The sequence below is a fragment of the Hippocampus guttulatus genome, chromosome 12, assembly GCF_054856545.1.
Source record: "Hippocampus guttulatus isolate MCC_2025c chromosome 12, RoL_Hgut_1.0, whole genome shotgun sequence".
Classification (NCBI taxonomy): domain Eukaryota; kingdom Metazoa; phylum Chordata; class Actinopteri; order Syngnathiformes; family Syngnathidae; genus Hippocampus; species Hippocampus guttulatus.
In genome coordinates, this window is record NC_141272.1 from 18,536,072 (window position 1) to 18,551,342 (window position 15,271).

The window sequence follows — 15,271 nt, forward strand, 5'->3', positions numbered from 1 at the left end:
CATGCCTTTCCGTTCGTTGAGCTCTTTCCACCTCAACTGTCTCCTTTATCTGCAGTTGATCCTTGAGGATTTTTTGCACTTTCTGCTCTGTTTCGGTCCATGTTTCTCCTTGTGTTTCCTCAATTCCATCAATTATTAAGTTGTTTCTTTTTGATTGTCCCTCTAAGTAATCCATCTTATCAGTTAATATTAACAGACTGTCACATATTTTATATATTTCAGTCTGCATGTTTTTACCGTGGTCAGCTTCATTTATTAGCTGTTTTTTAATGTCATCTACCTGCTTTTGGGTGAAGTTGATACTGGTTTTAAGTTCTTGTACTTCCCTAGAAAAACTATCAAGTCGTGTGTTTGTTGTGTCAAGTATCATCTTGACAAATTCTTTAAAGTGATCCTGTTGTTGCTGCATGAGCGCTGTAAAAAGCTCTTTTTGTTGCAGGAGTAATTCATTGACTTGCATGAGGGTCATCAATTCTTCGTCCTGCTTTGCATCTTGTTTCTGTTTTGGAGGCATCTTTCGGGCTTTGTTGCTAGCCCACTGTAAGCTAGTTGTTGACGTGTCCAGTGGGCTTGCTGCCAACCCGGATGTTGATGACGTGGCAGTGGTTTTTTTAGCTTCCCCAGGCAATACAGCTTGCGGTAGTCGAGGAAATTCTTTGGCTGCTGCTTCCGGGTTCACTGTTCAGCCAGTTGGCTCCAAGTGGTGGCTCCAGATGCTTGTGCCGAGCCCGAAGGGTCGACCGCCGCCGGAGTTCTGAACCTAACCCTTGGTTCGCTCACGCTGGTTGGCTCTCGCTAGCTCACGTTGCCTCGGTGGTCGAGCGAGTTCAGCCGCCGCTGCTGCCGTGCTCGCGATCAGCCGGTTGGCACTTGGCCCTCCAGGGGTGGACTCAGCTGCCCGTGCTGGATCAATGGGTCGACCGCCGAGGGAGCTCGATCGCTCATGCTGGCTGCTCGCTCACCTAGTAAAGTAAACACAATTAGAAGAAGTATAGAGTATGTTTTTTAATTGTGCACAAAATGAACCAGCCAGTGATGGACAAGCGGGCGTGTCATAACTACCAGTAATTGACATGTTGAGTCTGGTGGTCTTAACCTCCATGGCAGAGGCTCTGTTGAACCCCTGAGACTTATTCACCAAACCCGTGGGTTTGATCGAACCCAGGTTAAGAACCACTGCCCTGGATTGATCAGAAGTCAATCACAGGGCTGACAGATTCATACCATTCATACCTGAGCTGCAGTTCCTGGTAATAATAATAATAATACATTTTATTTGTAAGCGCCTTTCACAACACTCAAGGACACTTTACAGGCATGAGCAAACAATAAAACCACAGATAAAATTATAAATAAAAAGGAGATAAATTTAAGTGGAATAAGCAAGTCTGAATAGGTGAGGTTTGAGCTGTGTTTTGAATGTAGGAAGAGAATCAATGTTACGAATATTGGGTGGAAGTGAGTTCCAGAGTTTGGGGGCAGAGCGGCTGAAGGCTCTGCACCCCATTGTACTGAGACGGGCAGAGGGTATAGAGAGGTGGAGGGAGGATGAAGACCTGAGTGAGCGAGAAGGAATGGAAATCTGAAGATCTGATAGATGGGGGGGGGGGCAAGGTTATGGATGGCTTTAAATGCATAAAGAAGTATTTTGAAATTGATTCTAAGTTTAACAGGGAGCCAGTGGAGCTGTCGGAGGATGGGGGTGATGTGATGGAAGGAGGAGGTTCTCGTAATGATCCGGGCTGCTGAATTCTGAACAAGTTGAAGTTTATGGAGAAATTTGAGATGGACGCCGAAAAGAAGTGAGTTGCAGTAGTCGATGCGGGAGGTGACGAGACTGTGAACAAGGATAGCAGTAGTGTGAGGAGTGAGAGAGGGACGGAGACGGTTGATGTTACGGAGGTGGAAATATGCGGACCGGGTAATGTTATTGATGTGGGAGTGGAGAGATAGTGAGCTGTCGAGGATGACACCCAGGCTCTTGACCTGAGGGGAAGGAGATACAGTGGAGTTGTCAATTGTGAGGAAAAAATTGTCGGCTTTGAATAGGGTGGATTTGGTACTGACGAGGAGAAGTTCTGTTTTATTGTTGTTTAACTTGAGGAAGTTATGGGTGAACCAAGATTTGATTTCTGAAAGACAGTGAGAGAGAGAGGAGGGTGGGAGGGAGGCGTAGGGTTTGCTGGAGAGGTAGAGCTGGGTGTCATCCGCGAAGCAGTGAAAGTGAATACCAAATTTGCAAAAAATATTGCTGAGCGGAAGAAGGTAGATAATGAAAAGGAGGGGACCCAGGACAGAACCCTGGGGAACATCAGAAGTGACAAGGAGGGATTGTGAAGTAAAGGAATTGAGTTGGATGAACTGAGAGCAGCTAGTGAGATATGAATGGAACCAACTTAGGGGGGTGTGGGTGATGCCTATAGTGGAGAGTCTATTAAGGAGGATGGAGTGCGAAATGGTGTCGAAAGCTGCACTCAGGTCAAGGAGGATGAGGATGGAGATTAAGCCAGAGTCTGGTGCCATGAAGAGATCATTTGTGATTTTTATGAGAGCTGTTTCTGTACTGTGACGGGGACGGAAGCCGGACTGGAATTGTTCATAAATACTATTACAGTTCTGCATTGCAAAGCATACCGCATGCTCGACGGTGATTTGAGAACAATCCTATAGGGTTGCAAGAATGTGCACTTGTTCTCTGAGTGCAAGCACATGTTTTTAAGGCTGTTTGCCCGCCAGCTAAAGCAAAGAGATATTGCTGTGACTATGTAGGACAGGGGTAGGGAACTCCAGTTCCTAGAGAGCCATACCCTGCCTGTTTTGGATTTTTCTCTCTATTCATATTCCTTGATCATGATCATTTCAGGTTTCTACAGAGCTTGCTGATGAGATAATGTTTTGAATCAGGTGTGTTGAAGAACAGTGGTACGTCTACTTGCGGAAGTACTGGAATTGGTTCTGGAAGAAATTTCTTAACGAGAACATTTTGCAAGCAGAGACGCGTTTTCCATGTAAATGCCCTAATCCTTTCCAAGTCCCGCCAAAATTCAGACATAAATGTTTTCTAAAGCATTAAAAAAAACATCAAAATATGTAATCGATACATGTTACAATTAGATTATTGCACAATAAATGAGAGTTGTGCATAGTGTAAAAAACAAAGAAGAGAGTAAAGAATAAAAATGATGGTCATTTAACTTTTAACTGCATCCTCATCGTTTTTTGCCCTCTTTAGGTCATTTTCTTTCTCAGAAGTGGTTTTTGCTCGGCGTTTTGTAAAGAACTGATCCAAGGACATTTGCTTTTGTCGGCTTTTAACAATCCTTCAAAAATGTCCAAGGCAAACATCAGCATAGTGAGCGATCGCCGAACTGGTGAACACTTTTTCAGGGTGATTCACATTTACGTAAAACTATCAGACATAGACACATAGCTATCTCCTTGTGCTTGCGGCACACCGGTGTGCCGCGAGATATTGTCAGGTGTACCGTGGGAAATTATACAATATGTATGCCTGTGCAGTCGATCGCCTGGAAGAGTAATCATGTAGTACTCTTCCATACCGGTAGGGAGCAGCAGCAGCTAGGAAATTGTCTTATGCTTCGAGATAAGTGAAGTTTCCGACGTGAGGCAATACAATGAAAGGTATCTTTCATTTAGATTTACATTTACCGGAGATGCAACGGCACCAATGTTCCCTCTAAGCTGCGCAACTGTGCGCTGGTCGTACACTCTGAGTGCACAAGAAAACCTATCCAGCGCAGTGAACGCACTGCAAATGAATGAGATATGCAACTTTTTTTTCTGTATCAATTTGCTGTGTAATTCTGTGAGTGGCAGGCGTCCAGCCAATCACACGATACGATGCAATGACGCTCTGCAGTCAATCACGGCATTGACAGCACTTGCTTATGTTCTCTGCTCCATAAGTGACACTAATGCTAATCCTTTATCATAGCGAAACGACCAGGCAGTGAACGTGATGCGTCGACTCCTCAAACCAAAATAAAAATGAACTGCGTTTTTTTAAAAATTGGAATGGCTGTCGGAGTATGTGCCAAATAGAAGAACAAGCAGTGAAACTGGGTGAGATATTTCTTTTTCGGGTGAGAAAGGTCTGTTCTGCAAAATATGTTGTAAAGCTTAAGCTGTAAGCAAATTTTCAGATGGAAAAATACGGACTAAATGGAAGCTGGACTACCTCAAGCGAGGCATTTAGCAGAAAAGTCATTTGAATGATGTTGGAATTATACAAAGACTCAAGATGGGAAAAGGGATTGGTACAATATTGCGGGAGAGCACAAACGGCCGGGAGAAAAAGAACCGGCTGTCACAGAAAAAAATCCGACCCTGAGCAAGTTAAAGTTCTCATTGACTATATTTTAACTTGCCATTAAAATGAATGCACCAAACATTGGTTTGATGTTGATTTGATTCCTATTCAATGTGTTATAATATTGCGTTCATTTTCAATGTTAAAAAAATGCTTATAGTAACAATATAACACTTAATTGTTAAAATAAGCTCTTTTTTTCACATTTTCAGGTAGTGGTGTGCCGCAGGATTTTTCAATGAAAGAAATGTGCCTTGGCTCGAACAAGATTGAAAAACACTGCTGTATAGGTCCCTCATCGCCAATGGGATGCCAGGATGATGCTTGGTAATAGCCAATGGCAGAACAGCTGTAAGTATGTTGCGTTCAGGAAACACGGAGCTGCGCGAAGCAAGCCATGCTCTATTTTTACCTTTCGTATCTTGAAACTTCTTTCATAACAAGAGGCAATATTTCCTTTTGAGGATTTCGTAACTTGATTAAATTTCATATGAAGAGACATACGTAACTAGAGGTACCACTGTACAGAGAGATCTAACACAAGCAGGATATGGCTGTCAAGGAACCGGAGTTCACGACCCCTAGTGTAGGACAAGAGCCTTAGGGGTTTCAAAGAATGTTGATTGAACTTGTTTCAATCAAGAAACAATTCTAATATGAGGTTCAAATTGAGAGGAAAGAAAAAAAATGGTATAAAATGAATTGAAGTTACCAAATGCATCAATTTATTTAGTTTAGGCAGTTATTTAACAGTAATTCACAACAACAGCAAAAACGTCGGAGGGATTTTCTTTTTACTTTGTGGTTATTTGTGAGTGTTGAACCCCAACACTCTTAGAACCTTCCAGGAAATCAGTGTCTTGATTCTTAACATGTCTATTCTTTGCTCTCGCTCAAGTGCAATCAAAACAGGTTCAACTTCTCTTGGCAGAGGAGTTTTATAACGATGGGTGTGTTACACTGGAAGTCTCATCATCTGGGAGGATTGAGGAATTACAGTCCTGTGAATTTTCAAGAGACGAAACATCGATATTATCTATTTCTGGTCCCTCACGTGATCACGTTTGACAACAAAGGAGGTAGAATGCTAACATATCTCATTTATAAAATGACTGGAAAAAAGTATAAATGCCTTTTGAAATTATATTTACACTAACTTTTAATTGTTATTAACCACCACCTTTATTCATTTGAAATATTGAATGAATGGTATTATGCAAAAATATATCTGACAATTTTTAATACTTCAATGGCAATTGAATGATCCTGAAATACAGCCGAATAAAAAATCTGGATGTGGCGATCCCCTTTCAGATCATTCCTCTCATATTGCCCTCTTTGCACAAAATGTCGACACTGTGCCATGTATGGCACGAAATGGCTGTGTGTGTGTGTGTGTGTGTGTGGGGGGGGGATTTACAGCCCCATCACAAATCTATCCAGCCCCCCTTCAACAACCCCAGAAATTGATTTATTTATTGATTGTATTTATTTATTTTTTAAGTTGACAAGTAGCCATTCTGTTCCAATACAATTCCTTTTTCTGTTTATGTTTTGCAACTGTACCCCATCTGTGTTCATGATGACATGAACAGATGGGGTAAATCTTATTATTACTTACGGACCAGAGCTGCATTCAGAAATACACGCTGAGCGCGCGCCGGTTCACTTCGACCATTTGGAATCTTTGACTGTTGCTCAAATTTGTCACTATTCAGAGTGCACCAAAACACCACTAGGTGCTGTGACTGGGTACACCATTGCGAGCTGCATTCGGAATGGGACCAGAGCACACTCTAGCTCTCCGAACTTATATATAAATGAACTTACAATGCCGCTTACTCTTCATTGGAAGGAGTGAAGCCACTGGCAGACATCTTAGGTTGCTAATCACTAAGCCCACCGAACTTAAATGCATTGATTTCTCTGCCACATTTTCACATTATTTTCTGTCTCTTTGTGCAAAAAAGCCACCATGTGTGACAAACAATTGTACCAGTAAGTCAGTTACTAAGTCAAATGATCATCTGCGACATGTTGCCAGAACCATCAACAATGAAATGAAAACAAAGCCCATCAGGAAAAAAATTCCCTGCGAAATGTAAACCTAACCTCTGGAGGTCACAATTCACGATATTAAGGTCATATACTCTGAATGGTCGATGTAAACAGCGAAGCAGGTTGTTTGAGAGGCTCTTATTACTCCATTCAGAGACGTTAGCCTAAAACACGCACTTATAACGGTGTTTTCCGTGAATAATAACAGAAGTTGTCAGTAACAGTGGCAACGTAAGATGGCTGCCCTCTGGCTTCAGCAGTGCAGGAATGATTGATAGTCCATCCATTTACAGTATGTCCGTGACCCACTCTCAGAGTAGTGCATGGGTGAATTTCGGAATGCGCCTTAAATTGGAGTTAGCTTGCAGACCATCTCAGCAATGGATCGCTTTGTAAAAATTATCCATCCATCCATCCATTTCCCGATCCGCTTTATCCTCACAAGAGTTCACCCGGCTGCCCTTGTCAAAACAAACAAAAAAAAATAAAAACTATTTAAAAATAACATTTTCCCCAGGGGAGTGAAGAAAAAGAGGCAGTTTGGAAAAATGAGCCCAGTTGGAAAAAGCACCAGCCGCACTTCATCTGTGCGGAGGCTTCAAAATAGTGTGTAACAGGCATTCCCCAATGAGAACAGCGGAAAACAGCAAGGTAATATGGATGTACAATTTGGGCATTTCTGTCAAACGGACCGCGATTGGACAGTCGGGTCCAATTCTCTACCTTCGGGCAAATTCATACCTCATGATGAATATACGTTTCTACTGTGCACCACTAGTGTGTATTATTCTTTGAAAGCTGAGATAAACTCGAAAGTTTTTTTCTCAGCACTTCCACATATCGGTCAAGCCCCCCTTAGCTCCGGGAGAGAAAAAGAATCCTGGCGAAGTGCCACTCTGTGCAAAATAATGGTGAATACCCACCTAGAGCTAAAGCTGTTTTTAAATTAAATATTATTTTAACTATTGTCATTTGTGCGAGCCATTGAAATAATAATTTTTGGGTTAGGCCACTTATTTGACCATTTTAAAGTGGCTCTAAATTGTTGAATGAATTTGAATGAAACTGATTGAAGTTCTATGATTGTGAGACACTTTGCAGAGCACAAAGACTTCTGCAAGGTGACAATGCAGACATTTAACAGCAACTCTTATTTTCATTCTTAATTCTTCAACCCCATTCTATCATCAATCAGGACACACTGACAATGGAAGCTTATTATCTATGATTTCATTTGAATAAAAAGGCTTCAGCTGACAGCATGAAGGTTGACCTCAAAAGAGAAAGAGCTCACACTGTGGGAAATGCCAACACAAGCTGTCAGACTTAAGAGCAGAACTGGTAATATGCTCTTTTGTTTCTCTGGAATGATCTGACAGAGAAGCATAGCACAGTGTTTTTCGATCTTGTTCGAGCCAAGTCATATTTCTTTCATTGCAAAAATCCTGAAGCACACCATGAGCTGAAAATGTGAAAAAGCTCATTTTAACAATTACAGTGTTATATTGCTATAATAGGACTTTTAAGTTCAGCGACAAGGTAACTTGCTTTCAGGGCTCTCTCATTTACTGTTGCTTGTTTCTCCGTGTGTTCACGGAGACAGTTTTTGATCCTTCGATGTCGGCTCTTCCTATCATCGTGAAGCAGAATTCACCAAGCGTTGGATTGTTCACCCACTAATAGGGAACGTGAGCTGGGATGAGACCGTCGTGAAACAGGTTAGTTTTACCCTACTGATAATGTGTTGTCGCAATAGCAATCCTGCTCAGTACGAGAGGAACCGCAGGTTCAGACATTTGGTGTATGTGCTTGGCTGAGGAGCCAATGGTGCGAGGCTACCATCTGCGGGATTATGACTGAACGCCTCAAAATAAGAATCCCGCCTAGACGCGCCGATACCGTAGCGCCGCCGCCCCCCGGTTGGTCAAGGTTGGTGCTAAATGACTTGCAAACGACCTGATATGAATGTAGACAAATACTCTACATTTTGTTTCGAAGTGAAGGGTGTTTTGTTTGGAGATGGAGTTTAAGCTTACTTACTACATGCGATAGACCGCACAGGCATACATATTGGATAATTTCCCACGGCACATCTGACAATATCACACTGGTGTGCCGCGGCACAGTGTTTGAAAAACACTGGCATCGCATAACCTTTTTGTGCTTTGGTGTTTTGTCACCTCTATTACTCATTCAAATATTGTGTGATTAACTCAACTCGACTCAACATCACTGTATTTATAGAGCACTTTAAAACAACCATCGCTGTTTACAAAGTGCTGTACATGGAGCAACTATCATATACTTTATACAACAATAAAACAATAATTAATAACAAAGACAGGAGAAAGCACAAAACAGTAAAACTCAGATCAAGTCTGAGTCATGTTGAATAAAATGCCAAAGAATACAGATGAGTTTTGAGATGAATTTTAAAGTTGGGCAGCGAGGGGGGGCTTGCTGAATGTTCAGTGGGAGGTCATTCCAAAGAGAGGGTCCACCAACGGAATTAGAACCGATTAACGCACTGTTATGCTTGAAATGAGGATCATTTATCCATTCATCCATTTTTGTTGTGGTTGCCCGTTTTTCCTAGTTGGGTCCCAGGTCAGTTTGAGCCTATGTCAACTGAATGTGGGTGAAAGGCAGCCTGGACTGGAACACATTACAAAACTTGCATAATCAGTTCATACCACAGTGCAGAGACATTTGACAATGAATAATAAATATTTGGATTCTGTGGTTGTTCAAAGAAAACTGTGTCACGTTTCATAAGTGTATTGAATCAAGAACACACCACAAATGTCTGATGGTAGACATTAGAATCCAAAATGTAAATATGTTCTCTGTCATGTCAAAGAGATGAAAAACACAATTTTATGTCATTGAAAAAAAGCTTCATTGCAAGGGTGCAGTGTGAGCAATTTCCCAAGTACCAATTAACCATCCTGTTTTCAGCGATAAATGTCCTTTACTTATTGTCATGCCTTCCATGCATGATTTTGGAATGTGGGTAAGAAACCCACTCGACCACCAGGCCGCCTGTAAGTAATATCAGTTCAATCAATCAATCTCTCTCTCTCTCTCTCTCTATATATATATATATATATTCATATATATATATGTATATATATATATATACACACACACACATACGGGTGGTCGACTGGCAGCGCGTCGACCTCACAGTGCAGAGGTACCGGGTTCGATTCCAGCTCCGGCCTTCCTGTGCAGGGTTTGCATGTTCTCCCCGTGCCTGCGTGGGTTTTCTCCAGGTACTCCTCCCACATTCCAAAAACATGCATGGCAGGCTGATTGAACACTCTAAATTGTCCCTAGGTGTGAGTGTGAGCATGGATGTTTCGAGGTTGGTGGTTCGATTCACGGGCCATTGCGACCATGCTGAAGTGTCCTTGGGCAAGCTACTGAACCCTCAGTTGCTCCTGATGCTGCGTCATCAGTCGGTGAATGAGGTAACAATATAAGTGCTTTGAGTACCTGAGGTAGAACAGCGCTCTATCAGTGACAGCCCATTTGAGCAACTTTCATCTATGCACATCAGACAAGCATCATTACAAAGATATTGTGTATTATATACATTTTAGTTGATGAAATGAGGGCAAAATGGTGGTTGATTGGTTTCCACGTCTGCCTCACAGTGCAGAGGACATGGGATCAATTCCAGGCTCCAGCCTTCCTGTGCGAAATTTGCATGTTCTCCCTGTGACTGCGTGGGTTTTCTGCAGGTACTCTGGTTTCCTCCCACATTTCACATGTGTGTGTGTGTGTGTGTCTGCACGTGTTCGTCAGGGATGACGATGGCACTTGGTCATCTTTTTTGAAAAAGCTCTGTTGTAAAGTTAGGTGCCGGTATTTTGCCATTTTCTCAACACCACACTGCTTTCGCACGTCACTTCATGAACCATCAACCACCACTTCTGTCATCTACTGGTGATTTATCAAACTGTAATCATTCCCACAGCCTCAATGCTGACTGAGGAATCATGTGAAGCCCTTTATTTAATATATATTTTAAAATACACTGAAAACATAATATATTTGAGCACTAAATAATAGGAAAAAAAGAGCATTAAAAGTGTTTTTTTCCCCCCCTTTAGTTTTGAAACCCCATGCTTGCTTATCGGTAATATGAGAACAAAAAAGGTTTATCACGTGCCATTTTAGATATTTAATATGTCAAGGCACCCACGCGGTGGATGTCTTGCAAGCTTTGAGATGATGCTTCCTTGGCGCATATTGACCATTTGCAGCTACCTCACGTGATCACGTGAGTGCACCATGGCGTACGGCAAGAGTAAATAACTGTCAAGTTAAAGTGGATGGAAAACAGAGTGATTTAGCGACTGTATAAGCTATTTTTTGGCTATCTTGCAATGACATCCACCACTTCAACGACTGTCTGGGCGTTGTTGAGGTAGTAGCAGAGGAATTGAGAAACAGCATAAATTACATCTAAATTTGACTATTTCTCTTTATAGTACAGCAATCAAAATCTGTTTCGACCAGAGTCAGAGTACCAGACCTCAACTGAGCACACACCGATCTTTGGACTGATTCAGCGTGACATACAGTTCAAGACCAAAATGATCTTTCAATAGAATACAGGTTCTAAGCTTGGATTTACAGACTTCACAGATCAACTGTGCTTACACATTACAGTTGTATTATTTTTTTTATTTCTCCAACATTACATCTCAATTTATTCCTATAAATAGTAATACAGGGGATCAGCATCAAAAAATATTATTTTGCCTGCACACTCCAAATTACTTAATTAGATAGGACTTAATCACTTATATTTAGTTAGTCTAAGGGTCCAACCTATTAATTAACCTATTCTATCAATATACCATTTTACCAACATAACTCACTTAACATGGTTCCCAGTGACTGTCTCTATATGTGTAGGAACATTTTTATGTACACCGAAGAAATATGTTAATGCCCTACATAAGATTTTTTCACAGTGTTTTTGTTTACTGTAATCCGAGACCCAGGCACAATAGTCCAACACTGGACAAACACATGATTTGTGCAGATCAGTGTGATTTTTGTAGCCTAGATCATGACATGTCTTAACTTGATTGACAACAGCGTTCAGTGCTTTCATTCTATCATCAAATGTGAAATGTTCATGTTCTCTTTATTAAAGGAGAAAATGGTAGCTTATGGTCTTATGCATTCAAATATCTTACTGCAGTGAATTTGGTGTTTTTGTGGAATTGAACAATGAATACAAAATTTACATAGTATTCTAATTTATCGAGATCTACCAAATTACAATGCCTTTACACTCATAAATATATTTTATTAAATACATATCTACAATATATAATTATACATACTGTTCGTAGATATATACATGAAATATCCTTAAATTTACAGCCGGTAATTCTTCGCAGTATTAAATTTCCTTGCAGTTGTCCGTGTTAATCTGGGGCCATCTGCTGGTGACATTGCGACAAACATCATTTTGTCCCCACATCGTTCTGTAAACGTCATCTTCGATGTAAAAAAGCAAAGACAAGGCTGAGGTTAGGATTAGTTCTCGAATGTCGTTTCGGGTTTTTTTGTACCGAATAAATGTATAATAACAATAAGAATAAGAATATTGCACGACCTCTAAAACGATTACTGTATTTTAGTAATATAAATGGAATGAGCATATTGCCAATAATCAACAAAGGTGTAACATATGTGCAAATAGCAAGTAAGTCTCACGTTGCAACTTTCAAGTCCCAAGTCTCTGTGAATAAAAACAACCGAGAAAATCGAATCGCCACCAAATTTTAAGGGATAAAATCAAGATGGCTGCCTTCAATCAGTTGTGTGGACAATTGGCTAGGAATGCAAGCAAGCCTCTTAGTTAGATAAGGTTTATCAAAACATTATCTGAAAGCATTATTGACAGTCTATATTATTCCAAACTTGAAAGATCAATAACGTTTCTTCAATATCAATTCCAGTACATGTCCAGCAATCATAATTTGACTCCTGACGTCCTTGACTGAACAAAGAAATGGTGAGTTAATGCATTGAAGCCCTGCTGAGAGCTGTACATGCTGCGTCCAGAGGTCATCTTAATCAGATGCCCAATTTACCTGGCTACTCTTGACGCAAAGGAGTAGCGGCTCTAGTCTGAACCTCTCCTGGAAGAACAAGCTTCTCTACCTCTCTCTGAGTTAAATCATAGATACCCTGTGGAGGTGACTCATTTTCGTCTCTTGTTTCAATCTTGTTCTTTCAGTCATGCTGAAACCCCCATGCACCCTTGAGGACCCTGCCAAGGGTTTAGAACTGCTCCATTGTTCCACGGCCAGGACGAAAATCCACACTACTCCTCCTGAATCAGACATCTGACTTCCCAATGGACACTCCTTTACAGCACTTCCTGAGTAGAACTACTAGGGAGGCAGAGAAGAGTGATCACCCTGTAGTTGGAACGCACCCAGCCCAGTCTACCAATGGAGAAGCACTATCCCCGATATCCATGCAATGTCGCTGAGGCATGTCAACTAGGAAAGACCCACAGCACTCAGAGCCTTTAGAAACTCTGGGTGGTTCTAATACAGCCCAAAGTCCCTTCTTTTAACACTTTGGTGACCTCAAATCCAAAAATTGGAGAGCCCACCGGATAGAACCGAAACTCTGCTTCTTCAACGGAAGGGGTGTTGATGGAAGTGAGGTATTCTAAGTGCTTTGCATTCTCTCCACCAACTCACAATATCCAAAGTCGAGGTCAGCAGCGTGTTATAATGTTGCATTGCTTCCCCCTCCTAAGACACCTGATGGTGGACTAGAATTTCCTTGAAGCTGTCTGGAAGACCTTCTCCATGGATTCACCAAACTCCCCCACAGTTTTGGCCTCACTGACCACCAAAACTGCATTCCACTTGGCCAGGCAGTTGCCACCACAACCCAGGCACAGACCACCTTTGTGTCACGTCGCAAGGTGGTGGTGGACCCCAAAAAGCAGGCAGGAGGGAGGAGCAGGGTGTATTTGAAGAATTGTATTTAAAACAAAGAAAACTAAATCCCAAACACACAAAGTCCAAAGTATCAAACAAAAACCATGACTAAAGCTAAAACATAACAATGAACGAAACATGACAGAAACTAAGAGCAAACCGCAACACGCATGACAGTAGCAAGAAGCAACACAATGACCCGACACCAAGTGTTCGGGCAGGAGTCCTTTTATACAACTAATTACCAAATGACCAACAGGTGTGCAGCTGCCGGGGGAGCCCTACAGTGCCACCTGTTGGTCCCTAAACCGAATCATGACACTTTGGGCCACAGTGCTGGTCAGTCGCCTCAACAATATAATTAAAAAACATGTATAATGCAAATCTGAAAACATTATTGCTGCTGCCATAGTTTGACCCAAAAAAAAAAAATTCACAAGAATGGATGGAGTGAGGAGACGATGAAAATAAAAAGCCCCATTAGTCCAAGGAGGCAATTCCAACACACTGTCAGGTTTGAATTTTTGCTGCCGTGTATTGTCCAGTCCAATGCACTTATTCTTTTTCAGGTGATCGAAACAGAGCAAGAAACAAACGTTTGAACAAGTTCACAAGAGCAAACTACCAAGACACCTTGACTAAAAACACTTTTTTTTTGCACAACAAATATGGTGTTCTTTAATTCAGTTCTGGCCATCTATAGGACCCCCCCCCCCCCCTTTTCCTTATGAAGTGAAATAAGATTAAAACAAACCAACAAACAAAAAGTGTGTGTGTGTGTGTGTGTGTGTGTGTGTGTGCTCCTGGGATTTGAATGACTTTTAAGAGGTTGTCCTACACGTACTTGAAGTTACCGAGATCTACCAATAGATGGCAGTAAAGCATAATGATAAAACGAGCCTTTTAAAACTGAAGCTGGGTTCGAGCTGTTGAGTAATATATTAACTAGATTTCCTTTTCCGTCTATGGAGCAAAATGGAGTTCGTGCATTGATGAGTTTCATGATATATGAAGATCCTTTTTCTGTTCAAAAAGACTCAGTTTCTTATGCTATTGTAAAATAAAGCAGCTGTGTGCACCAGCTGGTAGGCAACATAAAAAGGAATTACAATGCGCGCGCGTGTGTGTGTGCGCGTACGCGTGTTTGTGTGCGCGCGTGCGCGTGTGTGCGTGTGTGCGCGTGTGTGCGTGCGTGCGTGCGTGCGTGCGTGTGTGCGTGCGTGTGTGTGTGTGTGTGTGTGTAAGGGTAATGGCTCCTGAAGAAGTTGCAAAGGTAATGAAGTGGACAGACTCAACAGCTCTTTTGAAAATTCAATCATGTAAAAAAAAAAAAAACCCCAAACAAACACGTTTTCTCAGAAAATTTAAACAATGTTCAAGTCTTTGGCCATAATTTCAAAAGGTAGGTTTTGGACAACCACAGCAATACTCGTTAACATAAGATTAAAAAAGATTATTTCAGGCTGGCCCAGTACATCTTCAGAGGTGACAGTCAATCGTGTTGAAAACATACTTCATAAACACACATGCAAAAAACAAAAAACAAAAAACAAACCCAACAACAACAGACCAACGCACACATGCACTGTGGTCCATGGGCATGTACTCAGATACAGTATGTATATATGACTGTATTAACAAATGGCCCCTCGCGGCTGAAGCCAGAGGTCAGCCATCTTACATTGCCACTGTTATTGACAACTTCTGTAATTGTTTTCACTGAAAAACTGTCATCAGTGCGTGTGAGAGCCTCTCAAAGAACAAACTTTTGCATCACCCATCCAGAGTATATTTTCTTACGATTGAGAACTTTGACTAACAGAGGTAAGGTTTACATTTTGCGCCAAATTCTATCCCGATGGGCTGTGCTTTCATTTCGATGTTGAGAGCTCGG